The 6217-nt window shown below is 47.9% G+C and overlaps 1 long non-coding RNA gene across 1 annotated transcript; it reads left to right on the forward strand.

Moving 5' to 3' along the window:
- The first annotated feature begins 452 nt into the window (after positions 1-452).
- On the forward strand, positions 453-1155 carry LOC136003464 (uncharacterized). Its single transcript, XR_010608104.1, has 2 exons — positions 453-544; positions 1093-1155. It is a non-coding gene; the product is annotated as an uncharacterized LOC136003464 (long non-coding RNA).
- The last annotated feature ends 5062 nt before the right edge of the window (positions 1156-6217 follow it).

Here is a 6217-nt window from a genome sequence, read left to right on the forward strand (position 1 = left end):
TAGGGTTTGGTCGGTGCCCCAGCCATAAACCATCTGCTTCTCCCCCTTATAAGTAGAATCAGGCATCTGCTTTTCCTTATCAATAGCTGCTTATCAATAGAACCAGCTGTCTGCTTTTCCTTATCAATAGAACCAGTAGTTAGTGCCTTTGTTCTGCTTAGTAGGCATGATAGGTATTTACAACGGACAATACTTTTGTTTAAGCAAGTGAATTCCTCTAGCCCCCTTGTACATTGGTCAACCCTCTGCATCAATAGTTTGAGGGTGAAATTCAGTCCTGGCTGATATTTAAGTGTTACGGGTAAAGCTTGAAGTTGGCTCCAGCTCTTGTAGCCCCAGCTGGTCTCTATCTTCTAGGTGTGGAAGGTGCAAGGGTTTGGGGGCAACAAGACTGTTGTCCATGGGTTAAATACTGCTGGTTTTGACCTGATTCCATCACTGCTCCACTATCCTCTGGCACAGACTCTGCAGCCCACGTGAGCCCACCCAACCACCTCTGTGGAAGGGGAATGGAGACGGAGCGCTTCTCTTCCTTCAATCTATAGTAGGAATACAGTAGGTCTCTTTGGAGACCTGCTGCTAGCAAGAATCTGAATTAAACTTACTGATGGCGCATCTCAAAATGGGTTTAAACTAGCAAATTGGTGCTGTCTGGGGGGGCTTTCCCCTCCCTGGGACAGAGGCTGCAGGAAGATGACTTCGAGGGAGGATGGCTATTCTTAGCAATAAGCTATTCAGTCTGAATTTCCTTATGCTTGGCCCGGAAATATCTCAGAGCTTGACTGACACATCCAAGGAAGCAGCAACTGAGGGATTAAAAGGATTTATGCATTTACCATAGAGAAACGGGGGTTGGCCTTTAACTGCACTCAATGAATGGATGCTGGGCAGCTGTGGGTTCATGTGCTTTCTGTTCTGCTGAGGATGTGTGTGGTAATAACTGGGGCTTTTGGTATCTTCTCCGAGCTTCCCATTTATTTGGGAGGCTCTAAACCTTATATGAGCAGCACTAAATAGGAGTTAAAAGGCGCTGAAAAGCGACATGATCCTTTATTGCTCACTTTTTGTTACTGCTCTGCTGTCTCTGTGCAGGTTTCGGGCTGTGCCCACCAGAAAAAGCAACGTTTTGGAGGTGGAATAAATCTTCTCCATTTATCTGGCCGGCAGACATTCTCTTCTCTCCGGATTCGCTGTTCTTTCTGCTCCCACACACACACAGATTTTACAACAGGTTTCTGGCTGCGAATCCCTTCTCCTGCCAGGATATCAAGTGAGTGGATCCTGCTACTACTTGGTGCAAGGAGGAGCTGTTGAGAGCTGGTATCGCCCAGCTTTGGGCTGGCTTTTAACAGCGCGTATGGTGAGAAACGGCAACTTTGGCATCACACCAGGATGACGAGGTGGTGGCCAGTAGCTCCCATTGGTCCATGGCATGCAGAGGTTTTGGGTTTGTGGCTTATTTGATTTAGAACCATTTCACATCTGTGACTTGTACTAAGATACATGTCTCCTACTCGTGGCCAGGGTTGTTTCTACCATGAGATAGTGGCTTTTCTCTCCCTGGTTGAGCAGGGTGCTCAATGCCGCAGTTGTAGAGGGTTAAGGCTGCTTTCTGTGCTACTTGGACTGAAGTTTGGCTTTTGGCTCCTAAGGACAACTTAGCAAAGGGACTGGCTTTTCCCCTATTGTATTTGCTTGTGGTACCTTCTGATGCTCCTCCAAGGTGTGTTAAAGCATCTTATGCTGGCTACAGGAGGGAGCTGAATCTGGGAGGATTCCTTAGCTCACGAGCTTGTGTCATGTGTCTTGTGATGGCCTGAAGCATAAAAGCTTTCAAATCCACCTAAGGAACAAGTTTTTGAGGGGGGAGTAGTCACCATTAGGTTTATTTCAGCCATTGTGTGGTTCTGCTTTTGTTCTGAAGCTCCATAACAGGCATTGGAAGAGGTTGCCCCTTCCGACCTGTGAGAGACTGATCTGAAATCAGATTCCAAGTCCATTGTCCCACTATAAGAAGCTGAGGTGGGATTCCACGGTTCATTGTCTAAGAGATGGGTGCGAGGAGCTGAAATGGGACTCCACCATCCATTGCCTAAGAGATGGGTGGGAGGAGCTGGGATAAGCCTCTTCCATCCATTCATTGTCTCTAGTGTTGGTGTGAGGACTCCCACCACCTCCAATGACTATTACGGACCCCAGGGACATGGCTGGATGCACATTGGTGACTATCTCTCTGCCCCCCGAATCCCTGCTTCATTTCCATCCTGTTTCCGATCTGCTTTATAGCTGTCTTGTTTATCTCATTTCCCTCGTTATAATAATTGTCTTTTTGTACTAAACCAACTGCTCAGTTCCGGTCCTTGACCTCGTCTGCATCTTCACTTCACTCTTGGGACCACGAAGGAAACGGGACCCACAGGGGTTTTCTCCAGTTGGACCCTGACATTAAATTGGCGTCAGGGAGAGGGTCCCTTGCAGTGAAAATGTCCGGTAAAGTGTGAGGGGTTCCATGTGTGCCTCCGAGCGACTTAACGGGTGGGTTTTGTTGAAGCAAAACGTGCTGCCTCCCCGAGCAGATTGCCCCCTTCAGAAATGAACGGCAGTGAAGCTGCCCCTCAGGGCAGAGATGTGTTGTGTGGTCTTTTAGAGAAACAAAAGGCTCTGCCAGGGGTGAACGGGCAAAGGAAAATGGGCATAATAGTGTAAAAGGGTGAATATATGCCCTGTTAAAGGATGCAGAGCTGTGGCCCAGGAAGGGTAAATCTGTGCCGTGCTGGGCGCCAGCTTGGCTGCTGCAGTAGAGGCTGGAGAGCAGCAACAAACAGTGAATCTCAGTGCATAAAAACTACAAGCCCTGGTCCATCCCTGCTGGACCAGGTAGTTCAGAGAACAAAGAGAAGAATCAGGTGAACTACTTGCTATTAGCCCTGAAAGAGCAGCTCCTGGCAGAGAAAAGCACCTCTCCCTGATCTGAGGAAACAACCGAATACCCCCAAAGTGACCTAGAAGAGGAGAGATTAAGGTTGGAAAAGTTAAACCTTCCTGCCGGAACAGATTTACACAGGGTGAGAGGATGAATTCCCACAGATTACCACCAAGGAGGTTCTGTTACTGCCATGGAATTAGATAATCTTGAGGAGGAATTGGGTCGGACTCCAAAAGAATCAGAAATGGAATATGTTTGGAGAGCATCCCTGTCTGGGGGATATCAGATTTTACTAAGTGAGAAGGAAGCTGAGAGATATTGGGGGACCACCGAGCACCCTGGTCCTCAACTCAAAGAGCAGCTTATTGGGATGGAGGACTTCACCCTTTGGAAAGGGGAGATCCCCTCACCATCACAGGGTCAGTCAGACCCTGACACAACCCTGTCCTGGTTTGAGCTGCAACAGTTCTTTTGTATTCTGTGATTAGTATGTCATTCGAATCTGGTTTTCCCTGTTCTCCATCCTTATGGCTGAATTAACACCATCACTGTTGCATCGAAGACACGAAGTTCAGCTCCAGAACATGGAAAAGAAACTAAAAAGTCTTATTTTAAGCTGTTGAAGTAGCATTTCTGTTTCTAGGTCTCAAGTGCCTGGGAAATTGCTACGCTGGGAGACTTTTGGGTAGAAGGAAGGCTTAAAGCAGAGCTGTGTTATTACAGGCACATAAATGAATTGACTCTAATTGCAGACTGTAGGGCTGTGCCCCACCTCTGGAAAGCACACTGCTTCCTTGAGACCCTGCAGAGGAAAACCTAGCCCTGAAGCGCTGGGTGTGCAGCCCATGAACTGGAGCAATCACTCGGCTCTGCTCAACCCAACCTCTTGTTCCAGCATGTGGGGTTTCAAGAGGGAAAAGGCCCATTTCCATGTTATTTGAGGTGCTCGGCAAGCAAGGACAAGGGAATGCATGGCTCATGACTTTTACGTTTCTCCTATAGGTTCTTACTGTCCTTATATAGCATGCTCTATCATCAGTGGTGGCTTTGGGTAGCAGGTCCCTGTTGCCAATGCTGGGCAGTAGTACTGAGCTGCCTGGGTCTTTGATACGCTTGGGAGGGTATTTTTTAGGTACCTAATTTCTTGAAGGCTTGAGAATGAGCAGGGTTCCATGGCTGGGCTGAGCAGTGTTTGTCTGTCATCAGGGCTGCAAATCGGGCTTTTGTGGTTGGGCAAAACCCAGAAACTATTCTGGTGTTTGAGCCAGAGGCTCAGAATTGAGGGGGTTTAGTCCATTAGAGGCTTTGGTTTGTCACTATTCCGGTATGATGGAGTGTGCTGGTCCAGGGTTGGTTGTGTGCTGATGGGAAGGAGTTTGGAAAGAGCTACGAATCACCTTACAAACCACGGCCTCAATGGATCTTCCCCAGTTCCCAGGTTATATATAAGCAATTTAACCACACATTGAGCATCCGAGCGGCAAAATCTCTCTGCAATATCTGCTGTGACTTAGTGCAGAAAGATGCCGCTCTCTGTGATGCTGGTTGATGTTGGATCCATCCTCCCTATCGTGACAGCATGGATGATCCTGCAGCAGAGTCTTTGCTGGAAAAGTCAAGCAAATCACTCGAGGAACGTTTGTTGGGGATGGAATTAGGGCTGGTTGATGGTGGTGGCTCCCAGGTTGAGTGAATCCTAACAAGCTTTGAGACTTCCAGAAGCTTTTGGGTTTTAAAAGAAGAAAATCTGCACAATTCAGGAGGGGAGAACAAACAAGGCAAATATCTGCTCAGAATAACTTGTGAGTGATGAAACCCATCTCACTCCACTTGAGAAGGGAAGGGGAAGGTTTTCTTTCCCCAAGCTGCTGGGTGATTTCTGCAGCCCAGTGGCTTTATTATTCAATGTATTTGGCCAGGTATCTTGTCTCAGTGGATTAAAACAGGGAATAAACCAGGCTGGAAAAGACCTTTAAGATCACGTCCAACCTTTACCGCAGCACTGCCAAGGCCACCACTAACCCCTGCCACTGAATATCCACAGCAGAGATTAAACCTCAGCACACATGAGGAATGGGTATAACGGGAAAAGCACCACACATCCATCCTCATTTCTCAGGTGGAGACATAGGTCTGGACCCCACACAGACCATAGGGTCGAGGTGCAGGGGGGCTATTTGTAGGTTTTGGTTAGTTTTAGTGTTGGGGACCCATGGAACGGATTCATTTGCTGTGAGTGAATTACTGAGGCTTCCTAATGGAGTGAAATGCTGTGATTCATTGTTTTGGAAAGGGTCTTTGGGGCTGTGGCTTCCCAAGTGGGTTTTACCCAGCGCTGCGGGGTATATAGAAAAAGGAATCAAATCCCTGTTTTTCTGACTTTTATGAGCTAATAAATCATCTTTTTAGAAACAAAAAAGCCAGGAAAAGTCAAAGCTGCCACCGATGAGCTACAACTTCATCTTTGTTGTGCTATTAACTTCTGTGCTGGCAAAACCTGATGTCTTGGGGCTATAAGCCCAGCAGTCTCTGTACATTTTGGCGTGTGCTAGCCCAAATTATGAGTGTTATTTTGCTGAAGTTCTGTCAGATGTCCCACCGTGTCCATTTTTAACCCAGCTGAGCTCTGTGCATTTGCATCCATCAGCTCCAGCACTGAGGCTCAGCAGAGGAATGGGCTAGGATGGAGACACCCAGATAGTTGAAACTGGAGGAATGGGAGGGAAAAATGAAGTGACCCCAGTGAATGGGGACCTCTGGAAGGAAGCAGAAACTTGGGGAACACGTGAACTTAATCCCCAGCGGAAGGCAATGCTGTCCTACCTTCTCTAATGAAATTGCAGGGTTCCGAGCTGCGGAGGCCAGGAGGATCAGTCACTTCCCGAGGAGATAATAAACTTCCCAAAGGATATATTAAAGCAGCTTTGTGGAGGACTGCTCTGTCCCATGCTATTAGAAGTGATGCTCTGCAGACTGCTGCTGACCCAGAGAGATGCTCAAGTGTGACTGAACCACAGGAGCAAGCGCAGTCCTCATCCCCGCATCACTTTTCCCACCAGCATGGGCACGGTGGCTGCAGCGTGCTGCTGATCCTGGCACCTCCAAGGCCCTCTCCCCATCCTCCTCATGTAATCAGTGTTTTACAAATCGGCAAATTGCACACTGATGCTTTGGGTTTATTCCTGCTCATCATCTTCCAGCATCACTTGCTTATTATCTTAACTCCTCGGAGCCGTTTCTCCTCCCACCCCTGCTGCTCACTTTGTTCTTTATAGCTGCCTCACTCGCAGT

Source organism: Lathamus discolor, chromosome 22 (assembly GCF_037157495.1).
Source record: "Lathamus discolor isolate bLatDis1 chromosome 22, bLatDis1.hap1, whole genome shotgun sequence".
In the NCBI taxonomy this organism is placed as follows: Eukaryota; Metazoa; Chordata; class Aves; order Psittaciformes; family Psittacidae; genus Lathamus; species Lathamus discolor.